The sequence below is a fragment of the Cervus canadensis genome, chromosome 16 (genome assembly GCF_019320065.1).
Source record: "Cervus canadensis isolate Bull #8, Minnesota chromosome 16, ASM1932006v1, whole genome shotgun sequence".
NCBI lineage: Eukaryota > Metazoa > Chordata > Mammalia > Artiodactyla > Cervidae > Cervus > Cervus canadensis.
The window spans coordinates 14,457,839-14,483,924 of NC_057401.1; the positions used below are offsets into that span (position 1 = coordinate 14,457,839).

The 26,086-nt window shown below is 37.8% G+C and overlaps 1 protein-coding gene and 1 pseudogene across 6 annotated transcripts in view; both read right to left on the bottom strand.

Moving 5' to 3' along the window:
• RNF180 (ring finger protein 180) overlaps positions 1–26,086 on the bottom strand; it is a 451,691-nt gene that overhangs the window by 111,990 nt on the left and 313,615 nt on the right. The gene's annotated exons all lie outside the window — the stretch shown is intronic.
• Positions 20,732–22,533, bottom strand: LOC122454509 (annotated as a pseudogene).

Sequence of the window (26,086 nt, forward strand, 5' to 3'; positions counted from 1 at the left end):
ACCTCCACTAACTTTGTTCGTAGCGATGCTTCCTAAGGCCCACTTGACTTCGCATTCCAGGATGTCTGGCTTTAGGTGAGTGATCACACCATTGTGATTATTTGGGTCGTGAAGATCTTTTTTGAATAGTTTTTCTGTGTATTCTTGCCACCTCAGCTTAATATCTTCTGCTTCTGTTAGATCCATAGTGTTTATGCCCTTTATTGAGCCTATCTTTGCATGAAATGTTCCCTTGGTATCTCCAATTTTCTTGAAGAGATCTCTAGTCTTTCCCATTGTATTGTTTTCCTCTATTTCTTTGCACTGATCACTGAGGAAGGCTTTCTTATCTCTCCTTGCTATTCTTTGGAACTCTGCATTCAAATGGGTATATCTTTCCTTTTCTCTTTTGCTTTTCACTTCTCTTCTTTTCACAGCTATTTGTAAGGCCTCCTCAGGCAGCTATTTTGCTTTTTTGCATTTATTTTTCTTGGGGATGGTCTGGATCCCTGTCTCCTATACAATGTTATGAACCTCCGTCCATAGTTCATCAGGCACTCTACCAGATCTAGTCCCTTAAATCTATTTCTCACTTCCACTGTATAATCGTAAGGGATTTGATTTAGGTCATACCTGAATGGTCTAGTGCTTTATCCCTCCTTTCTTCACTTTAAGTCTGAATTTGGCAATAAGGAGTTCATGACCTTAGCCACAGTCAGTTCCCAGTCTTGTTTTTACTGACTGTATAGAGCTTCTCCATCTTTGGCAGAAAGAATTTTAATCCTAAAATTTGACAGAATTTTAGTCCCAAGTGAACAAAATTTGTTATACTCAATTATCTAAAGCTACTAATATTAAGTCAAGCCTCTATAAGAATACAGTGGAAGAGACAAATAGAGTCAACGGATTAGATCTCATAGACCGAGTGCCTGAAGAACTATGGATGGAGGTTCGCGATGTTGTACTAGAGGCAGTGATCAAGACCATTGCCAAGAAAAAGAAACCCAAAAAGTCAAAATGACTGCCTGAGGATGTGTTACAAATAGCTATGAAAAGAAGAGATGAGAAAGGCAAAGGAAAAATGGGAAGATATACCCATTTGAATGCAGAGTTCCAAAGAACAGCAAGGAGAGATAAGAAAGCCTTCCTCAGTGATAAATGCAAAGCAGTAGAGAAAAACAATACAATGGGAAAGACTAGAGATCTCTTCAAGAAAACTAGAGTTACCAAGAGAACATTTCATGCAAAGATGGGCTCAATAAAGGACATAAACACTATGGATCTAACAGAAGCAGAAGATATTAAGATGAGGTGGCAAGAATACACAAAACTATTCAAAAAAGATCTTCAAGACCCAGATAATCATGATGGTGTGATTACTCACCTAGAGCCAGACATCCTGGAATGTGAAGTCAAGTGGGCCTTAGGAAGCATCGCTACGAACAAAGTTAGTGGAGGTGATGGAATTCCAGTTGAGCTACTTCAAATCCTAAAGGATGATGATGTGAAAGTGGTGGACTCAATATGCCAACAAATTTGGAAAATTCAGCAGTGGCCACAGGGCTGGAAAAGGTCACTATTCACTCCAATCCCAAAGAAAGGCAGTGCCAAAGAATGTGCAAACTAACCCACAATTGCACTCATCTCACACGCTAGTAAATTAATGCTCAAAGTTCTCCAAGCCAGGCTTCAACGGTACTTGAACCGTGTACTTCCAGATGTTCATACTCGTTTTAGAAAAGGCAGAGGAACCAGAGATCAAATTGCCAACATCCGTTGGATCATGGAAAAAGCAGGAGAGTTCCAGAATAACATCTACTTCTGCTTTATTGACTACGGCAAAGTCTTTGACTGTGTGGATCATAACAAACTGTGGAAAATTCTTTAAGAGATGGGATGGGAATACCAGACCACCTGACCTGCCTCCTGAGAAAACTGCATTCAGGTCAAGAAACAACAGTAATAACTAGACGTGGAACAACAGGTGGGTCCTATATCAGTAAAGAAATACATCCAGGCTGTATATTGTCACCCTACCTATTTAACTTATATGCAGAGTACATCATGAGAAATCCTAGAGTGGATGAAGTACAAGTTGTAATCAAGATTGTCGGGAGAAATATCAATAACCTCAGATATGCAGATGATACCACCCTTATGGCAGAAAGCAAAGAAGAACTAAAGAGCCTCTTGATGAAAGTGGAAGAGGAGATGAAAAAGTTGGCTTAAAGTTCAACATTCAGAAAACTAAGATCATGGCATCTGGTCCCATCGCTTCGTGGGAAATAGATGGCAAAACAGTCATAGACTTTATTTTCTGGGGCTCCAAAATCACTGCAGAGGTGTCTGCAGCCATGAAATTAAAAGATGCTTGCTCCTTTGGAAGAAAAGTTATGACCAACCTAGGCAGCATATTAAATAGCAGAGACAGTACTTTGCCAACAAAGGTCCATCTGGTCAAAGCTATTGTTTTTCCAGTAGTCATGTATGGAGGTGAGAGTTGGACTATAAAGAAAGCTGAGCACTGAAGAATTGATATTTTGAACTGTGGTGTTGGAGAAGACTCTTGAGAGTGTCTTGAACTGCAAGGAGATCCAACCAGTCCATCCTAAAGGAAATCAATCCTGAATATTCATTGGAAGGACTGATGCTGAAGCTGAAACTCCAATACTTTGGCCGCTTGATGCGAAGAGCTGACTCATTTGAAAAGACCCTGATGCTGGGAAAGATTGAAGGTGGGAGGAGAAGGGGACGACAGAGGATGAGATGATTGGATGTCATTGCTGACTCAGTGGACCTGAGGTTGAGTAAACTCTGGGAGGTGGTGATGGACAGGGAGGCCTGGCATGCTGTAGTCCATGGGGTCACAAAGAGAGGACATGACTGAGCAAATGAACTGATAAGAATACATCCATGTCAGCCATACTCAATGACACCATTCTGAACTACACCTTTTTTTCCAACCCCCATTTTTTTATTGACGAACAAAATCAGAAATGAAACAACACGGGATAAATATCAGGCTGTCAGTCCTGACATGTCAGGAGCGTTTCTCAAGCCTTACTTGAGAAATTTTACTTTTTGTGAAATTAGGTGCTCTACAGATCTTCTCTATGTGTACTGTTCATTTTCAAGTTACTATTACTGTAGTCTGATAGAGCCAGTAGTCACATTAGGAAAAAAGGTATTGGAATCTAAGTATATTACAAATATACCAATATTCAAGTTTCTGAAAATATTCATATTTCTGCTATTGGCAGAAGAAAGCAATGGGAGTGAGGAAGTAACTGGAAGTGGCTAAAAGCCCAATATCTCACACCTACCATTTCTATATAACTTTTACTCATGAAACAGGAGTCAGAAATATTATGTTTAACCATTATATAATTACTTCAGAGAGTGCATAGCACATAGAAGATGCTCAGAAAATACATGTAAACTTAGAGAATATTAATATTGGTATAGGAGAAAAATATACTTGTCATGTGGGTAGGACTCTAGAGAAACACTTTAGGTAGACACAAGAAAGTCAAATAAAAATAACGTCAATGTCTAAATTTGGATTCATTAGCTGGAGTTCTCCAGGATGCAGAGCCTGAGGCAAAAGTTTATATACCACTATTTTATTAGGGAGTGCAGAGGTGAGAAAAAAAGTCAGATGCACGAAAAGGGAGAACAAACACGAGGAGATAAAATTTCTCAGTAGACATTTAACTGGTATCAAGTACAGTCTTCAGACCCTGATGCTGGGAGGGATTGGGGGCAGGAGAAGAAGGGGACGACAGAGGATGAGATGGCTAGATGGCATCACTGACTTGATGGACACGGGTTTGAGTAAACTCCGGGACTTAGTGATGGACAGGGAGGCCTGGCATGCTGCGATTCATGGGGTCGCAAAGAGTGGGACATGACTGAGCAACTGAACTGAACCGAACAGTCTTCAGAAAGGGTCTATGTCCCAGCTGTATGTAGTATAGTCTATTTAGGGATAAAGACGAAAGCATTTATTTTCTGGTGCCCATCTCCTACTCATCCAGAGTTTGCCCTAGGGAGTACTGACACCTCCCCACAGCCAGGTTACACACACGTGAGGACCAGCTGAGTCTCACTGCATGTCATGCTTCAGTGGGAGGAAAGGAGCCCCAGGATGGAATGACTGTTAATCTGCTTGTCGGGGTAGTTGCTGGGAAGTGCCCAGCTGAACTGTCCTCTGAGATGGTAGCTAGGCCAGAAAAGTGACCAAAGACCTAGAGATAAGTGAGAGGCTAAGAGGATTTCTGAGGCACAAATAAATATACTTTAGTACGTTCATATAATGAAATACTACTCTGCAATAAAGAATACAAATTACTCATATACAGCCTTTATTATATAGAGGTATGTTCCCTCTTTGCCTACTTTCTGAAGAATTTTTTTTAATCAAAAATGGATGCTGAATTTGATTAAAAGCTTTTTCTGAATCTATTGAGATGATCATATGGTTTCTATTCTTCAATTTGTTAATGTGGTGTATCACACCTAATGATTTGTGGATATTGAAAAGTCCTCACATCCCTGGGATAAACCCAACTTTATCATGGTATATGATCTGTTTAATGTTTTGTTGGATTGGTTGGGTAGTATTTTGTTAAGGATTTTTCTGCCTATGTTCATTAGTGATATTGACCTATAATTTTTTGTTTTTTTGGTAAGATATTTGTCTTGTTTTGGTATCAGAGAGTGATGGTGGCCTCACACGATGACTCTGAAAGTGTTTCTCCCTTGGAAATTTTCTGGAAAAGTTTCAGAAGGATAGCTGTTAACTCTTTTCTAAATGTTGGATAGAATTCACTTGTGAAGACATCTGGTCCTAAACTTTTGTTTGTTGGGAGTTTTTACATTACTGATTCAGTTTCAGTACTGGTAACTGGTCTGTCCATATTTTCTATTTCCTCCTCGTTCAGTCTTGGGAGATTGTACCTTTCTAAGAATTTGCCCTTTTCTTCTAGGTTGCACATTTTATTGGTACATAGTTGCTTACAGTAGTTTCTTATGATCCTTTACATTATTGTGGTGTTATAACTTTTCCTTTTTCATTTCTGATTTTATTTTTTTGGGCCCTGTTCAATATCACTAATTATTAGAGAAATGCAAATAAAAACTACAGTCAGGTACCACCTTACACTGGTTAGAATGGCCATCATCAAAAAGTCTACAATAATAAATGCTGGAGAGAGTTTAGAGAAAATGGAATCCTCCTACACTGTTCGTGGGAATGTAAACTGGTGCAGATGCTATGGAGTACAGTAAGAAGGTTCCTTACATCACTAAGAATAGAATTACCATATGATCCAGCAATACCACTCCTGGGCACTTTTCAGGAAAAGAGAAAAACTCTAATTCAAAGAATTACATGTACCCCAATGTTCACAGCAACACTATCTAAAGGAGATATGGTATACACACCCACACACAGGAACATTACTCAGACAGAAGGAAGAATGAAACATGTCATGTGCAGCAACATGGATGGACCTAGAAATTATCATACTATATTAAGTAAGTCAGAAAGAGAAAGACAAACATCATATTATCACTTACTGAATGTGAAAGTGAAAGTGTCAGTCACTTAGTCGTGTCCGACTCTTTGCAACCCCATGAACTCTAGCCCTCCAGGCTCCTCTGTCCATGGAATTATCCGGGCAAGAATATTGGATTGGGTTGCCATTTCCTTCTCCAGGGGATCTTCCCAATTCAGGGATCAAACCTGGGTCTCCAGCATGGCAGGCAGATTCTCTCCTGTCTGAGCCACCAGGATAAAATGATAGAAATGAACTTATTTATAAAATAAATAAATATAAATAAATAAATAAAAAATAAAGCTATGGTTTTTCCAGCATCCAAAGAATTGATGCTTTTGAACTGTGGTGTTGGAGAAGACTCTTGAGACTCCCTTGGAGAGCAAGGAGATCCAACCAGTCCATCCTAAAGGAAATCAATCTTGAATATTCATTGGAAGGACTGATGCTGAAGCTGAAACTGGCCACCTCATGCGAAGAGCTGACTCATTTGAAAAGACCCTAATGCTAGGAAGGATTGAGGGCAGGAGGAGAAGGGGACGACAGAGGATGAGATGATTGGATGGCATCACCGACTCAATGGACCTGAGTTTGAGTAAACTCCGGGAGTTGGTGACGGACAGGGAGGCCTGGTGTGCTGCAGTCCATGGGGTTGCAAAGAGTTGGACATGACTGAGTGACTGAACTGAACTAAAAACAGCAATTATATCTTTTAAGAAGAAGATTTTCTTACTTTTGTCCAAAGGTTTATTTCAAAGCCAATACAGGTAAATGAGTTCAGAAAAAGAAATTGGGGGGGGGGGGATAAATTGGAAATTTGGGATTAATAGATACAAGATACCAGTTATAAAATAGATAAACAGCAAGGACCTACTGTAAAGCTCAGGGAACTATACTCAATATCTTGTAACAACCTATAGTGGAAATGAAACTGAAAATAATATATATGCAGAAATGCAAGAAACATGACTTTGATCCCTGGGTAGGGAAGATCCCCTGGAGTAGGAAATGGAAACCTATTCCAGTACTCCTGTCTGGAAAATTCCATGGAAAGAGGAGCCTGGTGGACTACAGTCCATGGAACCACAAGGAGTTGGATACAACTGAGTGACTGAGCACACACACATGTATATATGTATAAGTGAATCACCTTGCTATACACTTGAAACACTGTAAATCAACTATACTTGAATTAAAAAAATACATATATATATAAACTTACATACCAAACAACATGGATGAATCTCAAAAGCAATGTTTAAAGAAAAGAAATCTTAAAGTAAAAAAGTACATAACATATAATTCTATTTCTGTAAAATTCTAGAACAAGTGGGTTTAGTCTATAGTTAAAAAGAATCATAAGAGTGGCTCCCTCTGGGGATGGGACTGAAATCAGCGGGGAAGGGGAGTAAGGAATGAACATCTAAGATCTGTGCATTTTGTTGTGTGTAAAATTCACATCAAAACAAAAATACAACCAAAAATCTGGCATATTAATGCAAGTGAATATGACTCAACAGGAATGAACTATGGTGGCATAATTTTTACAAAAATAACACAGAACAATGCTATATATTTTCTATGGATATATATATTTCTCTCTCTATGAAAGTGAAAGTCTCTCAGTCATGTCTGACTCTTTCTGACCCCCATGGACTATAAAGTCCATGCAATTCTCCAGGCCAGAATACTGGAGTGCGATTCCTTCTCCAGAGGATCTTTCCAACCCAGGGATCAAACCCAAGTCTCCTGCAGTGCAGGCGGATTCTTTACCAATTGAGCCATCAGAGAAGCGCTTTCCTCTCTCTCTGTATATGTTTTTATTATGTAGATGCACATGCAATTTATTTTTCTTAAAAGGCTATAAGGTATATATAATAATCTTCTAATGTTGATTACTTCTGTGGGTAGTAGAAAAAAAAACCTAGATTAGAATTGCTATTTAAAAGGTCTTTAGCATTTTGAAAGTTTTAAAATAATGTTCTAATTTTTTAAGAAAAAATTCTTTAAAAAGAAAAACATAAAAAAAAAAAAGAAAAACATAGAAAAATGCATCAATACAGTATTTATATTAATCATTTGAAAACAGGAAAAAATAGTTTTTCTTCTACAGAAAAATTTTAAATTACATTAAGGTGTAAATAGAGTCAAATTCAGTTAGTATATGGCAGTTTGTATCCCAAACTAGTTTTACTTCTTCTTAAACAGAGAATTAAAAAATGTCACTGGTTAAAAACAAACAAAAAACCCCCAAAAGTGTTGGAGGGTATTTAGAAGAAAGACCTACAATCTTTGGAACTCTTTCTACTTAACACCTGCAGGTATTTCTGAAGTATGTAGGTGCATAGTCATGCATACATAACTATAATCTTATTTTTTAAATAAGTTTGTTATAAAATGATTATGTATAATATTTAAAGTTTTTTAAAAGGATGTACTGATGAGTCTTTAGTAGCTATATTTTAACTTTCTAATATATTTATTTATTTTTCAGGAAAAAACAAGTAATGCACACCATATTTAACTGAATTTCAGTATTCAGAATAAAGCTGCTTCTTGGCAAAAGATGTTTGAATACTTTCTTTGAAATGAATTTGAGAAGTAAATTACAGAAAAAGTGGAAAATAATGATAGATGACTAATAAATCACCTATGACCCCACTTCCCAAATAAAAACACTTTTAATATTTTATATGCTTTCTTTTATATTTTTCTTTCAATTTTAAGTGCTAGATATAGTTATACAGTAGTTCAAATTATTCTTTACATTTTCATTTATTATGATAGATTAAGAATTTTTTCACAAGATTAAATCTCTGCTGCTGCTGCTGCTGCTAAGTCACTTCAGTCGTGTCTGACTCTATGTGACCCCAGAGACGGCAGCCCACCAGGCTCCCCCATCCCTGGGATTCTCCAGGCAAGAACACTGGAGTGGGTTGCCATTTCCTTCTCCAGTGCATGAAATTGAAAAGTGAAAGTGAAGTCGCTCAGTCGTGTCCGACTCTTAGAGACCCCATGGACTGCAGCCTACCAGGCTCCTCCGTCCATGGGACTTTCCAGGCAAGACTACTGGAGTGGGTTGCCATTGCCTTCTCTGTAAATCTCTGAATAAACAGTAAATTTAATGCCTGTATAATACTGTAATTCTAGATTTACTATGGTTTGCTTAATTAACACCAATTATTAGCTACAGTAGTCTTTTCTTTTTTTAATTATTCCATATAACTTTTCTCTGCCTCAAGGGCTCGGTCACCGTGAATGGCTAATTCTTTGAAATTATGATTAAAAATTTGACAAACAAAAGCCCCAGGCCAGTTCTATCAAACATTTAGAGATGAGATAACACCCATCCATCTCAAACTCTTTTGAAAAATTGCAGAGGGAGGAATACTCCCAAATTCATTCTACAAAGCCACCAAAACCAGACAAAGGTACCACACTAAAAAGAAAATTACAGGCCAATATCACTGATAAACATAGATGTAAAAGTCCTTAACAAAATATTAACAAATAGAATCCAACAACACATTAAAAAGATCATATACCATGATCAAGCCTGGTTTATCCCAGGGATGCAAGAATTCTTCAATATGTGCAAATCAATCAGTGTGATACACCATATTAACAAATTGAGGGATAAAAACCATATAATAATCTAATAGATGCATAAAAAGCTTTTGACAAAATTCAATACTCATTTATGATAAAGACTCTCCAGAAAGTGGGCATAGAGAGAACCTGTGCTGTGCTAATTCACTTCAATTGCTTCCAGACTCTTTGTGACCCTATGGACCATAGCCCACCAGGCTCCTTTGTCCTTGGGGATTCTCCATGCAAGAATACTGGAGTGGGTTGCCCTGGCCTCCTCCAGGGGATCCTCAGAGAACCTACTTCAACATAATAAAGGCCATATAAAACAAACCTACAACAAACATCATTCTCAAAGAAGAAAAACTGAAAGCATTTCCTCTGAGATCAGGAACAAGACAAGGTACCCACTCTCACCACTATTATTCAACATAGTTTTGGAAGCCCTAGCCCTGGCAATCAAAGAAAAAGAAACAAAAGGAATCTTTTCTCATTCATTTAGGTCTCAGTTCAAATGTTACCTAGGAGTCTTTCCCAGAAGATTCTGTCTAAATGAAAACAGCACCTTCTCATCCCTCCCCACAACCACACACACAAAATTTAACTCTTTATCACTGGGGGTTAGAAAAGAAATGGGGAAATCACTTCATCAATTTAGGCTTCAGTTTTCCTGTACATAAACAAATAATAGGTTTTGTTTTTTTTTTTAACTGATTTACTTATACTCATGGCTTTTATAGCATGATATTTGAAAAGGTTTGGTGATCTAAAATAGTTTTATCAGTATAGCATGTTATTATGACTTTTTTATGGTAGCTGTAACACACACACACACAGCATTTTTGTCCAGTCATGCCAAGGACAAGAACATCTCTGTGGTCATCAAGGACGAAAGAGCAGATAAAACCAAGGAGGGTCTTGGAACACAGGAATGGAAAAACCAGATTCTTATCATCCTTCCCTCCCCAGTGTTGTAACTATTAACGGATTTCAGGTTCTCCAGAGCAGTATAACCTGTCTCCCCTCCTATCCCACACAGGGAGAAGGTATTTGTCTTACTCTTCCCCCAACCAGTATACGTGCCTCATCCAATCAGAAAATGACCCACAAGACTCCTATCCCACTCCTTGTACCCTGAGTATAAAAGTGGACTAAGGACCCCTGTTCAAAGTCGGTTCTCCCTTGAGCTGGCCTGCTGTTCTAACAACGTCTCCCACTCTAATAAACTTTATTTCCCTCTCATTGTGTCTCATGTCTGGAAATTCTTTTCCAACCAGTGCCCAGAGGACAATCTCTAACACAGGTTTGTTTGTTCCTTATTTACTTTAGCCTCTCTGAGTAAATTCCTGCTTCCAGCTATCAAAACAGCCTTGAGATCCTGGTAAAGGATAATATGATTAGAGATAAGAAGATAGAAGACCAGCAACTTGGTACAGGCTTTATCTCCATGGAAAGTCTGTACCAACAAAAAAAAAGCCTTTGTATTACAATATAAAAATATTTTATGCTCTCAATAGTTTGGCTGGTAATTGGCTTTTTTGTGTAAATATCATAGCTCACTAAATTATAATTTAATGTAATACATAAAACAACTTTCATATGGTTTCTAAAAAGTACTATAAAACTTAACTATACTTACTTCCTGATTTGCTTACTGATAAGGTTCCAGACTTGCCATGGGTAATAAAAACTGTTAACTCAAAATAATGTTCTCATGAGAATTAAGGAAAAAGCAGGAACTGTGTTTTAATAGATTATTAAATGAGCTTCAGTTATATCCTTTCCTGCCATTTCAAACTAACAGAAATGTCGTTGAAAGTTTGAAGGCCTAAGGAAATATATACGTGATGTCTGTTCACAGGAGGAAAAAAAACACTAACACTCCCCCAAGAAGTTTTTACTGCCTGTTAAAGCCTACAAATAGTCTCTTTACACAACTACAACTTTCTCTTCTTCACCTTATACATTACGCATCTTATTACATTCATTAATGTTCCACACATAGCACTTTCTTTCATACTGGAGAGTTTGTTCTCTCTAATTACAAATTAATGCCCCCCCACCCGAACTCCCAGAGGAAATATATCCAGTAAAGGTAAATGTGATACTTTCACTTTTCTTTAGTGTAGCTGATAACTTTTGATTTCCACTGGTACACTTCTTCATCTGGTAGATCACTATGATATTAACTGATGTTTAAGTCATGAGTTAAAACTAAAGCAAATAAACAAAATAATAGGGATCAATCTCAGAATATGTGAACAGGACACAGAATCATGTTTCACCTGGAATGAAGATGAGGGTAAGAAAGAGCTCCAGACACCTACCTGTATGCCCAGTATCACTCTTGTAGTACTCTGACACTGTGAGACCCTTACATTTTCCCAGGAAGTTTAATACATGTTATCCTGAAATTAAGGTCTCTATTTTACAAGATATGAATTTCTCTGTTATCTCAGACACAATTAATTGAAGATATAAGAAGCAGGCACACTTTCCAGAGAACATATGTGCTCTTGCATATCCTCCAAAGTGTAGCGAATTCTCCACCCGAAATGGTGGGTCAACTGATGTACTGGAAACTGACTAGAAATGAGTCCATTCTGAGGACTGCTCTGTAATGGTAGAGGAATGTAGTAAACCACTAACTAATATTAGCTACCTTATATTTACACTGGGATTTCCTGACTTCATTGGCCACTGCTGCTGCTAAGTCGCTTCAGTCGTGTTCGACTGTGTGCGACCCCATAGACGGCAGCCTACCAGGCTCCTCGTCCCTGTGATTCTCCAGGAAAGAACACGAGTGGGTTGCCATTTCCTTCTCCAGTGCATGAAAGTGAAAAGTGAAAGTGAAGTCGCTCAGTCGTGTGCGACTCTTTGAGACCCCATGGACTGCAGCCTACCAGGCTTCTCCATCCATGGAATTTTCCAGGCAAGAGTACTGGAGTGGGTCACCATTGCCTTCTTCATTGGCCCCTAGTAACCTGATTTTTCAATTACTAGATTTGTATCAATACAAAAATAAATCTGGACTTTTTTAGGTTACCATTTAGGGCTTTCTATCTTTTTCAATGAATCCACCTTTTTGGTGGTCTCCTTTACTATTTTCCTACAGGTGATTTGCTCTGCAAGGAATAGGTCCTGTTTTCAAGCCTCTGTAACCTTCTCTGCTTGTAACAGCTCTTTGTTGTGCCTCCTGTAGATTTCGTATTCAGTTTCTCACATACATATTGATAGTTAGCCCCTCTACTAGGTTGTAAGCTGAGAGGCAACCGTGCCTTTCTTACCATTGTGTCATTATAAGCTTTTAAAATAGAGTGCACTACAATAGTAGGAGTTGGGTGTTCACTGAATGAATGAGCTAAATACAGCTTAAATAAAAATGATGCAGATTATAAAAACTCTGATTGTTTAAAAGATTTAATGTGCCTGAAAAAAGTGACCAGTAGAGTCAACTCAATAATTTAGAAGTGATTCAATCCTGAATTTCCTAGTTCCTATACTTTTTCTGACTTCTCATCTTTATACTACTTTATGTCTGATTCCTTTTATCTTTCTCTTATATAATGATTATACTGCCTTTTTTTCTGTATGATTGATTAGTGTACTGGAATTAAGAATTTAGTAAATTTTTTATAGCCTGGTAGTTCATCAATTATAGAGATTTAGTTTCAAGTCTACTGATTACCACGTTTTTTGTTTTTTTTGTAACTCATTTCTTTGTGTAGGTCATGTCACAGGCCAGCAACTCTATGGCATCAGCCTGGAGACTTTGAGTTTCTCCATAGTCCTGATTGTTAGCATGTCAAAAAAAGTGAAAGCTGCTCAGCCGTGTGTGACTCTTTGCGACCCTATAAAGTCCATGGAATTCTCCAGGCAAGAATACTGGAGTGGGTAGCCTTTCCCTTCTCCAGGAGATCTTCCCAGTCCAGGGACTGAACCCAGGTCTCCTGCATTGCAGGTGGATTCTTTACCAGCTGAGCCACAAAGGAAGCATGTAAAAAAAAAAAGTTTCCAAAATATTTACTTGCTAATGTAAATTATATCATTAAATATCATATTTTTGAGTCAAGTGTGTCATCTTAGAAGTTTTTTCTAGATTAGAAAATTTCTTTGTAACTTTTCCAGTAACACAACTGTGACCCAGTGTTAAGCTACCTCTCCAATTTTCCTCATTTGAGAAATGTGGGATAAGAACAAAGTGACATTTAAGCAACATTTGAGTTCTGATAATTTAACATTTAATTATCTAATTAGTCTTTCTGATTCTTATTTTATATAAAATTATGTTTATAAAGCCAATTCAACATCTTAAAGACATATGGTTAGCTAAGAGCATTTTCACATATATTTTAATATTTTTAAGATTGTATAAATATACTGATAACTTTTCTTGGGGGTCTCCATCTTGGTTTCTGCTTGTGCACGTATGATGTTTGTACCAGGCTCCTTCTAATCTAGAAATATTAATCATTCTATTAAAGCATTTCTTTAATGAGTGCATACAGATGCATTTATGACTCCCATTATTTACATCTCTATTATACATACACAGGTGAAAAGAAGTTATACCATTTTAGTAGAAAGTAGAAAGAAGTTATATCATTTTAATAGTAGATAGCAGTAATTTAACAGTAGAAAGAAGTTATATCATTTTAGTAGAAAGTAGTATTGGAAAGACTTTATTTGAACCACTGCAATGTAAGGAGAATCTCATAACTATTTTTTTTTTTTTCATAACTATTTTTTAAACATGGCCTTTTCAATAGAGAGGATGTGTATCTTACTTTGTGGAAACTAGAAATTACATGCATAGATTATTATGTTTAGAACATTCCTATAATTTGGCTTCTCAGGGGGCTCAGTGGTAAAGAATCTCCCTGCCAATGCAGGAGACACAGGTTCAATCCCTGGGTCAGGAAGATCCCCTGGAGAAGGGAATGGCAACCCACTCCAGTATTTTTGCCTGGAGAATCCCAGAGACAGAGGAGCCTGGTGGGCTACAGTTCATGCGGTCACAAAGAGTCAGACATGACTGAGCAGCTGAGCACGGCATGTAATATGTGCCTTATATCTAAATTTCCAAATGTCTAAAGGAAAAAGACATTAAATAAAACTAAAATAGCTCTCCACATATCATTATCATGATGATAATACTGTTTCTTACAAACAGTGAACTTATTTTACGAACTCAATAAAAGTGGACTGTGGATGAAACTATCCACTTGTTTCATATGCTGGCTTTCTCTTTCTATGCTGTTCAAATTAAATTATTTAAAAATTAAAATGTTTGAAACAAAGACAGTGGACATTATTCATAAAAACAATGCTTAAACTTTATTTTCTCACCTGGATGCTGACTGGGAGGTGGGGTATAAATTTCATTCAGCTGGAGACAGCAAGCGGGACAGGATCTCTATAACACCCCCAAAGGAGGGGACTAGTTATCCAAATCACAGTACCCAGGGTTATAAGGCCTTTAATCTAAGCTGGTATCGGTATTCAAAGGACTAGATGTGAAAAATAGGGTAGTAAATGTTCCACGGCAGTGATTACAGTCATGGCATATCAGTGATTCTGTGTTTGACGTAAACCTCCAGACGAGGTAGGAGAGAGATGAAAGGGTCTGGCACTCAAAAGAAAGAGATAAAAGATGGATACAAAGTTAGTAAGGCATGATTTATGTAAATCAGAGCTCCAGTCTAAGCTGAAACATGAGTGGAAGTCAGGAAGTCTACAGGTGGGCAGCTCAACAGAAGGCACAGACTATATTTGGTAGCAAGGCAGCTTTTGACCTGTACTCTGGCACCTCATAATTTAACAAGCTTAGGAAGGGTTGGTTCAGATGCAATGTGAGGCTGAGCTGGGTAAAACTGGGACAAGCAGAAATTACAGGTAACTTAAAACAGTCTCAATTATGTTTAGAGACTTGGTAAATATTTATTGTAGAAAATTAAAAGATACAGAAAAATACAAAGTAAAAATTAAAGCCTCTATTAGCCAGATAATACTATATACATATTTATCTTCCTAGTGTTTTTCCCTATGTATTGACACACCTTTAAAATTTTTTAGAAAGCAAAGTTAATATATCAAATTAAAAATCTACACTGCAAAGAAAATTATCAACAAAATGAAAAGGCAATCCACTGGATGGCAGAATATATTTGCAAATCATATAGCTGATAAGGGGATAGTATACAAAATATATAAAGAATTCATACAACTCAAATAGCAAAAAACCACAAACAATCCAACTAAGAAACGGATAGAGGATCTGAATAGGCATTTTCCAAAGAAGACATGCAAATGGAAAACAGGTGTGTCACTAAAGAACAGGTACATCATGAATCAAAACCACAATGGGATATCACCTTAAATCTGTCAGAATGACTTTATCCAAAAGACAAGAAATTACAAGTGTTGGTGAGGATGTGGATTAAAGGGAACCCCTTGTGGATTGTTGGTAGGAATGTAAACTGTTGAAGCCCTTATGGAAATGTGAATCGTGGTTCCTCAAAAAATTAAAAATAGAACTACAATGTGACCCATTGATTCACTTCTGGGTGTTATCTGAAGAAAGCAAAAGCAAATTCAAAAAGAAATGTGTACCCCCATGTTCACTGCAGCATTACTTTCAATAGCCAAGGTATGAAAAAAACCTGAGTGTTCAAAGATGGATAAATGGACAAAGAAATTGTGTTATTTATAAATACACACAGACACACACACTGGAATACTATTCAGACATAAAAAAGAACGAAATCTTACCCTTTGTGACAACATGAATGGACTTTGAGGGTATTATGCTAAGTGAAATAAGTCAGAGAAAGACAAATGCCAAATAATCCCACTTTATGTGAAATTTAAACAGCAAGAAGAAATCAAGGTCATGGATACAGAGAACAGATGGGTGGTTGTCAGAGGTGGGAAGGGTGGGAGAAATGGCTGAAGGGGGTCAAAAGGTATAAACTTAGTAATAAAATAACTAAGTCATGAGGATGTAGTATACAGCATGGTGACTATAGTTACTAATACTGTATTTGTATGATGGAAAGTCACTAAGAAACTAGATCACAAAATCTTTATCATGAGGAAAACTTTTAAGCCCTATGTATGTATTCACAACAATTTTCAAATAAGTTGACAGATTTTTTTAACGGAACAAAAAAATATTGGCTGTGTTCTACTGAAGACTTGGGATTGTCTAGCACACCCTATGGGTCTGATTCTGTTGTGTTGTTTATTGTCTTTGAGCTATTTTACAACTCTGGAAGTGGTGGAAAACTGATTTAATGCAAATAATTCTTGAATATATAAAAGCATGATTTGTGTCATGTGGAATGCATTTTATTATTGCACCGTGGATTTACCTGTTTGGCATAACTTTGTAAATTCATTTCAGCATTGCTTACTGACTATAAGTGTGGTACTATTAATTCTCACTTGAATCAGTTGTAACACCTTGCTGGCTTCCTCATTAATTAGTTAAATAAAATTACTGACATATGTTCATTAAAACAAAACTATGTATTGTAACAGATGTCAACTAGATATACTGAGCTAATCATTTCACAATACACATAAATATAGGATCATTATATTAATATATGTGAAACTAATATAATGTTATATGTCAATTATACAATTAAAAAATTCCTCCAAAATGAAAAAAAAATCAAAATGAAGATTATCCTCTCTTTTGATATATTCTTTCCTAAAGGAGATACAAGTGTACAGATCTCTTCTATTAAAAACAAAACAAAAACTCCCATTGGATGCTACGTTTCCATCTAGCTACAATCTCTTCCTCCCTTCCCTTTAGAATCAAGTTCCTAGAGAGGAAAGAATAGAATTTCTTCCTATTCTTTCCTACAACTCACTTAAAACTGCTCTAGCCAAAAGTTGTGTATTTATGACCCAACTGCCAAATTCAATAGTCTATTTTTAGTCCTCATTGTACTTGAAAATTCTGCAGCATTTAACATTGTTGGCCAATTTCTTCTCTTAAAACTATCCTTTTTAAGAATGCCACTTACATGGAATCTCATTTTAATTTCTAACCCTGTTTTCATTTCTTGCTTTTTTTCATTTGGCCACCCACTAAATGTTGGTATTGTGTAGTGCCTAGCTGTGGACCTTTACATGTTCTCCTTGAGCAATCTTATCTTTAATTTCTATAGTTTTAGCTACTACCTGACGTGTTGATGATTTAATAATCTCTATCTTTAGCCCAAATCACTCTTCTGAACCACAAATCCATTCATCTATGGATATCTAATAATTTAGTAGATTTTCATTTCTCTATGGATTTGCCACCTAGGCATAGGAAAATATAACATGTCCAAAGGTAAGGTAAATTTTCCCTTAAACCTGAGCTTCATCCAATATTGTAGTGACCATGATCCAACTGTTACTCATCCAAAAAAAAAGTTACCATTTTCCTTTATTTTCGAGTTCTACAACTTTCCAGTAATCTGTTCATATAAATTCCACTTGTTTAACAAGCCTGTATTTTACTGCTCTTCTCCCTTACATTGTTACTGCTTCAGTTCAACTCTCATAACCTTGTGTGGGCCTAAAGTTTCCTTTTTACCATCCACACAGTTCATGCTCTATAGTACTGCCACACAAATCTGCCAGACAGATCTTTCTAAATGGAATCTCAGATGTTGAGAACAAACTTACAGTTATCATGGGGGGAAGGGGAGGTGGGACGAATGGAAAGATTAGGCTGATGTACATGCGCTACTATTCACAAAATCTGAATGCAGAGTTCCAAAGAATAGCAAGGAGGGATAAGAAAGCCTTCCTCAGTGATCAATGGAAAGAAATAGAGGAAAACGATAGAATGGGAAAGACTAGAGATCTCTTCAAGAAAATTAGAGATACCAAGGAAACATTCCATTCAAAGATGGTCACAATAAAGGACAGAAACGGTATGAACCTAACAGAAGCAGAAGATATTAAGAAGAGATGGCAAGAATACACAGAAGAACTATACAAAAAAGATCTTCATGACCCAGATAACCACGATGGTGTGATCACTCACCTAGAGTAGACATCCTGGAGCGTGAAGTCAAGAGGACCTTAGGAAGCATCACAAAGTTAGTGGAGGTGATGGAATTCCAGTTGAGCTCTCTCAAATCCTACAACATGATGCTGTGAAAGTGCTGCACTCAATATGCCAACAAATGTGGAAAATTCAGCAGTGGCCACAGGACTGGAAAAGGTCAGTTTTCATTCCAATCCAAGAAAGGCAATGCCAAAGAATGCTCAAACTACCGCACAACTGCATTCATATCACACACTAGTAAGGTAATGCTCAAAATTCTCCAAGCCAGGCTTCAACAGTACGTGAACCATGAACTTTCAGATGTTGAAGCTGTATTTAAAAAAGGCAGAGGAACCAGAGATCAAATTGCCAACATCTGTTGGATCATCGAAAAAGTAAGAGAATTCCAGAAAAACATCTACTTCTGCCTCACTGACTACGCTAGTCTTTGACTGTGTAGATCACAGCAAACTGTGGAAAATTCTTCAAGAGATGGGAATATGAGACCACCTTACCTGCCTCCTGAGAAAGCTGTTTGCAGGTCAAGCAGCAACAGTTAAAACCGGATGTGGAAGAAAAAAAAAAAACCGGATGTGGAACAACAGACTGGTTCCAAATTGGGAAAGGAGTACATCAACACTGTATATTGTCACCCTGCTTATTTAACTTATATGCAGAGTACATCATGTGAAATGCCATGCTGGATGAAGTAAAAGCTGGAATCAAGCTGGGAGAAACATCAATAACCTCGGATACACAGATGACAACACTCGTATGGCAGAAAGCAAAGAGGAACTTCAGAACCTCTTGATGAAAGTGAAAGAGGAGAGTGAAAAAGCTGGCTTAAAACTCAACATTCAAAAAACTAAGATCATGTCATCTGTTCCCATTACTTCATGGCAAATAGATGGGGAAACAATGGAAACAGAGACAGGCTTTCTTTTTGTGGGCTTGAAAATCACTGCAGATGGTGAGGGCAGCCATGAAATTAAAAGATGCTTGCTCCTTGGAAGAAAAGCTATGACTAACCTAGACAGCCTATTAAAAAGCAGAGAGGTTACTTTACTGACAAAGGTGTGAAATGTTCCTGCTGGGAGCCTTGTCTTACGCCAGAATTCCTGACCTCTGGAGGAGAGGATATCGATCTGGGTTCAAAGCCGGCTTGATTACTTGGGAGTTTTTGTGCGGAAAAGTTTTATTAAAGTATAATAGAGACAGAGAAAGCTTCTGACTTAGGGATCAGAAGGAGACATAAAGAGTACCCTTTGCCAGTTTTTAGTGAGGTGTTTTATGTCTGTTAGAAAGCTATTAAACAGATAAGAGAGACACCTCAAGGCTGGAGTTTTCCAGGCCCCGCCCCCACAACATGCATTTCTGAGACAGAATGGCAGAAGGTATGTCATCCCCCCACCCTCTTGCCATAAAACAATAGACAGGAATACTCTTTTGTGAGGTGTCTCTCTACCTGTGAGAAAGTCTACATAAACAACTATTTAGGCTTTCTAGGCTCAGTAAGGGAAAGCCTTTCTTATAAAGACCAAGAGAGTTGGAGAAAGTGTTAGGTTATGCAACCAATAGTGTCTGCCACACTTTGCTTTGCTAATAAGTTATTGTATTGTTTCATTTGTTGCCATAAATATATGTTCCTTTTAAAATTGGAAAATAAACCTCCAGATTCAGACTTGCCACCAGCCTACCGGCTGGCCTCTAATCTAAAAGTATCGTATTTCTGATTATCATAATGTGAAAAAAAGGAGAGGAGAAGAATATGGTGGCAGGCTTGCATTTTTAGCATACGACCTTACTCGCTAGTCAGTTAGTAGCTTGGTCAATTATCTGTGAACTGATTTTCCTGATTTGTAAAACCTTTGCCTAAGGCTGGGTGGAGTTTTCCCTGGATGAAAAAAGTGAAAATTTCCCTTTCTCCTAAGAGACACAGACAGCTATGAATTCTAGATTCCATGTATTTTCATTAATGTTTGTTGGGGTGTAGTTGATTCCTAGTGTTGTGTCAGTTTCTGCTGTACAGTGAAGTGAATCAGTTATACATATATCCACTCTTGTAAAAATTTCCTTCTCATTTAGGTCCCTCATTAGAGGGAAGAACAGAAATAGAAATCAAAGAGACAAGTGGAGAGGAAATTAAAAGACAAGGAGTCAACTTGGGGAAATCATGGAGTTTGTGGGTGAAGCAGTTGTCAGTCTGACAGGATGACAGCTTTTCCAATAAGGAGTACAAAATCTTTCTTGAGACCTAATGTGGGTCATTTGCTATATAGGTCAAGCATATAGCCTACATGCCAAATACCACCTGCTGTCTATATTTTTTGTAAATAAAATTTCATTGGAACACAGCTCACTAGTCTATATATGGCTATTTTTGTGCCACCGTAGTGGGCCTAAGTAGTTGTGATAGAGATTGTACAGTCAGTAAAGTTGATGGTACACACCACTGCTTGCCAGCCTGAAATGTCTCATTATGTTCCTGAATGTAACATAGCACTGCTCATTTCCACCACAATCAACATTCTTTTTTTTTTTTTTCAAAAAACATAGTAAACATTTCTGTATTGAATACTTATATAGAGAACAATTAGTAATTACAGTTTCAAGTCTTTGGCTTTGACTTGTTTTGACTTTTGCTCTTCTTCAAGCATAATCTCCAAGAGCTGATATGAAGAAAAACATGAAAATGTATAAAAAACTTCCTATTAGTAAGATAAAAAGTCCTGTCAAAGAACAACTTAAAATGATCTATCTTGTATTTGTATAAAAAAGAATGCATACACCCTGTTAATCAAGCACTTGGGATCGATTGCTCTTACCAGGTAACTACCTTGTAATCCTTTTGACAAGATAGGGTAATATTTGACTATTTAAACATGATCCAAATGTCTGGGGTGACGTCAGGTTGTAGGTTACGATTCCTTTAGAAGTGCTACATAAGCACAGAAGCAAGCTGTCTTCCCTCCCAGGATTACATGAGAATACCCGGAAGGTACTTTGCATAGTGTCTGCATGACACAGGGAAAATGCTCAGTAAATGTTAACAAGTTATCATTACCTTTGATCAACAAACAGTATAGCTGTTTTTCTGTTCTACCCAGATTTGAAAAGGGATATCCAGACACTGATAGATTATCATAAACCCTAAGGATATAGAAAACTCGCCCCAGCAAAGCTCCCCCACACCCTGACTCAGAGACAGACATGGTCTAGAAGACCTGGCCCAGGGTCTGGGGTGCAGTGGTCTCCCACCATCCCTGCTGGTTCCTGGGATGTGAACCCAGCTCGGCCAGCTTTTGCCTTTACTGCTAAAAACGCCCTCCTACCTCAGTCAAGGGTTTGCCTTGGTCGCTTATTTCTCAGCTTTAGCTCTAAGCTAACACTTTTGAGCCCATTTTACTGCTCAGCTCCCACCCTTATTACAGTAAAAATGGTCACACACACAGTGTTCTGCCCACCAGGCCTGCTGGACCTTAACTGAAACCCGCTGTTCAGCCAAAACATACATAATTATTGAAGCATTATTTATACAAGTGGTTCATTCATTTATGAAGACTTTACATTTTGAACAGGACACTAAATGTCCACGCTGTAGAACAGATCACTTAACTAAAAATCACATCTTCTCGTATGTCAGCTCATGGCCACACACAGTACAAGTCTTCCGGTACATGTCATCCTCCAGGCTTTCTTCAGCCCCATACTCATGTTGATGAGCAACTGTTTCCTTTTTCCATAGACTGCTTCTTACCGCTCGCCGTAACTCTTTTACTTTTTTATCAAACTTCTTCTGTTTCATTTTTTCTCGATTTTTCTGTCGAACTTCCTTCGCTTCTTCTAATGCTTCCTGACTACCCCAAACTTCAAGAGACCTCTTCACAATCTGTAATTTTAAGTAGAGTTTCATATCACCCCACTGTGAATGATGAGGATTCTTCTTCACAATAAATTTAAGAGCTGGTTCTCTTTTTTCTAAATCACAGTCTTTCAGAAGGTATTCTTCTTTTGCTTCTGTTTTAGTTATAAGCTTGTGTTTATCATCAGCATCTCTGGTTGATGAACAACTTTTCCAACTGTATGTTCTTCTTCCTCCACCTCCTCCAGGATGAAGCCTCCTCCCGTGTCAATTATCTTTGGGGCTGCTTTTACATTAGCCACGCCTCCAGTAGTTGCAGCTCCCGTGGCCGGGTAAGGCCGGGCCGCCAGCCGGGCCTGGCGCAGCATCAGCGCCCGCTGCCGCTTCCGCTCGATGCTCGCCCGCACTGAGGCAGGCAGCTCCGTTGGTTGTTCTGAAGCCGCCGGCTCCGACGAAGCTTCCCCGGCGGCGGCCATCTCCAACCTGCCCGAGGGTCCCCACAATCAACATTCTTATTGTGATTTATTTGATTTATCAATCAAATATTTATTGAGTGAGCTAAGAATTATTTTAGGCTTTGTGGTTTGCTGAGTTTGCTTGTACTGTGATAACAAAGTACCACAGACTGGGTAGCTTTAGCAACAGTCATTTATTTCTCACAGTTCTAGAGGCTGAGAAGCCAAGATCAGGGTGGCAGCATGGCTAGGTTATGTTGAAAAATCTCTTGACTTGCAAACACCAAACTTCTTACTCTGTGCATGTGGCCTTCCTCTATGGGTATGGAAAGAGATCTCTCTTCCTTTTCTTATAAGGCCACCAATCCTATCAGATTAGGACACCACTCTTATTGACCTCACTTAACCTTAACAAGTACCTCCTAAAAATCCTATCTTCAAATATAGTCACAGTGGGGGTAAGAGCTCCAAGGAATGAATTTTGGGGCACTAGGAATGTTAGGGGAAGCACACTGATTGAAACCGCCTACCTTGGCCAGGCACCATAGTAACCATTCCCATGAGCTGTTTTATGACAGGAGATCCCGGTAAGGAATACGGAACTAATAAGTCACCACCAACAGGAAGAGTTCGGGAAAGGTCGAAAGGAGACATCCGTCCACTTCCCAGAATCCCTCTCGCTAGCATCCATCTTGGCTGAGTGATGCGTGCGCCACCAGGAAACACTCTGAATTAGAATGATTGGCCAAAGACCACCCAGAAACTAATCCCATCACCATAAAACCCAAGACTGAGAGCCATGTGACAGAGCAGTTCTCCTGGGTTCCCTTACCCTCCTGCTCTCCACTTGGGTGCCCTTTCCCAACAAAATCTCTTGCTTTGTCAGCACAAGTGTCTCCTCGGACAATTCATTTCTGAGTGTTAGACAAGAGCCCAGTTTCGGGCCCTGGAAGGGGTCCTCTTTCCTGCAACAGGAATGTTGCAGTGAACATATCAAGGCACTGGGGATGTTGTGGTGAACATAACAAGCAAGTCCTATAAATTATTTCTTTAAAAAAACAAAAGAATGTGAAGAGAAGATAGTTTCAAGAATGTGAGTGCTAAGTGTCAGAAAGAGCAAAAAGTAAGGCATGGGGTAACAGGTCCTGAATCAAAGAGGTTGTATTGAGAATTTAAGGCATTTTGAAACCAAAATCAGCAGAAGCTAATTCTCATTTAGGTGGAAGAGGATACACTGGTTTCATACTAAATAATTTTCAGTTTTCCTTCCTAAGTCTTAAAATCTCTGAACTCACAATTTCATTTTGATTTGCATTCCCCTTTCTTTTGAAGACTTTAAAAAGAAGTCAAGGATCTTAGTTTCTGAATTCCAGGTAGGTGAGAAGTCCCACTGGGCCACAACAGAAAGAATGCAAGTCTATATCAAAAGCCATTTTTAAGCCTCCAGCAACAATCTTTACACCTGTCAATCAGTTTCAGATACAATAAATTCAGTTACTCCTAAGCCACAGCAGGTCACACATTAGTTTGGAGAGCAAAGTGGTCTTTTTCAGACTTTTCTCTTCTTTGCTCTTGAGCATTTTCTTGCCTTATTCCATTCTGCTTTATTTTCTTTGTTTCTTTGCCACAGAAAAATATTTATATTGTATATTAATTAATGTGCGTTTTGTTCCAAATTTTCCTTATCCATAACCCTTCTTTTTAATGTAGGCAGAAACAGATGTTTAAAGAATGGATGACACAGTAGTATATAGATAAAAAAGGAGTTAAATTATTAACTATTTGGCATTTGATTTTCAAAAGCCTAGGATTCTGAGTATAAACAATAGATTGAGAAGATCTTTTTCCTACTCCTCCTATCCCTATCCCTTTCTACTGAACACATACTGGATAAAAATTTCTATGGGATTGGAATAAGAGTCTAGTGGACCTCCGAAAAGGTACTCTGCAACATGTTCACTTTAGCTTAAAACCTGGAGGAGGATGATGGACAGGACAGAAAGTTCCATCACATTTGGAGTTTGGATAGCAGGAAGCCCATAGCTTCCAATCTCCAGCATACAGTCCAAGGAGGATGCAAGGTCTCAGAATTCTCTCACGCTTATTTAGCATGGTAAGGTAGAATGGCATTGATCTGGTGCCAAGTAGGCAGCAAAGCTCTTTCAGTCAACACAAGAAAGAAAATAAATACCTTTATTTCTCAGTATGTCTGAGTATTAACTCAGCAGGTATCAATAAGGCCAAATTTCACACCACCTTCAGCATGCTGACACTTGGAAGGTTCTAGAAACTTAGAACACAGAGCTAGGGGTAAAAAGAGGGGAAATCCTTGGCTAATTGAGCTTTATTTCCCAGCCTCCAATAGAAAGAGTGCTCAAAATAGAAATCAAATTCACCCATTCATTCAACAAATGATCATTGTGTAACTTATATGTACAAATACCTTTAACTAAAAATAAAGTTACACTCCCTGAATATATGAATTTATGGATTGTAAGTCATTCCTAGAATATAATCTTCCCTTTCCCATATTTTCCTTATATCATTTAATTTCTTCACATAAACTTGAAGTACACCTAGTTTTCTCTAAATCTTATCTATTGCACTTATTTCATACCTGACACAAAGTCCATGCTATGTTATGGTAAAAGTTCAGATATCAAAGTTATCAGAAAACAGAAATGATTAAGAAACAGCATATGGAAGTTACTCTAAATATACAGACATGCATGGTACAGCATTCTCTTCATTTCTGATTCTTAAAAAAAGTAAGTTTTTATAAATGTCATTATTGTGCATAAGAATCTGCATTTCTACTCAGAATATGACTTAAAATTTGCATAAATACATATTCCAAATTGAATGGTTTTGGACTTCCAACATATGCTAGCTTCCATAACAGTCATCAAAAATATATTTTAAGAAAAAACTGGAAAACTTTTTTATATCACACAAAAAAAGACTTTTAGTCAATATAGGGAAATAAGAAAACACAGTGTCTCCCTTCAGCACTAATTAAACAAAAATATTAGATTAAATGTTCAAGAACCTAATACATATGTTGGTGATATAGCTTAGGAGTCAAGATTCTAAGCTCTATGGATAGCAGTGAGCTAGAAAGGCAGATTGGTCTGAGCAATATGGAACAGAGCCAGCTAATCTAGACTAAGAGTTGGCAGGACACCAATACTCTAAACCTGTGCTGTTTGTAGGTGTGAGGTATGAACTAGCACATCCTAAGAAGCTTGGAAACCCTCAACAGAGAAAGTAAAATTAAAATAAATGCTATACTAGTCAAAGCCAAAACACCACAGCAAAGTCACACGCAAAACTTGTCTCAAGGGGTTTCTTCCGCAATTCAGAGCATCTGAGATTCACACACAAACAACTCCCACTGAGGATAAGCTCACAGTCAAAAGTTACAAATTAATGTCAGAAAACAAACTGTCAATGAAAAAGTACTGGGTAGATGTATGAAAGGAAAGAACTCACTTTAAAAAAACTACATATAAATGGAAATATGTAAGAAACTTAAAAATAATTGTGTTAGGAGATTTTAAAAGAAGAATGTGGTTAATTTGGAGAAGGA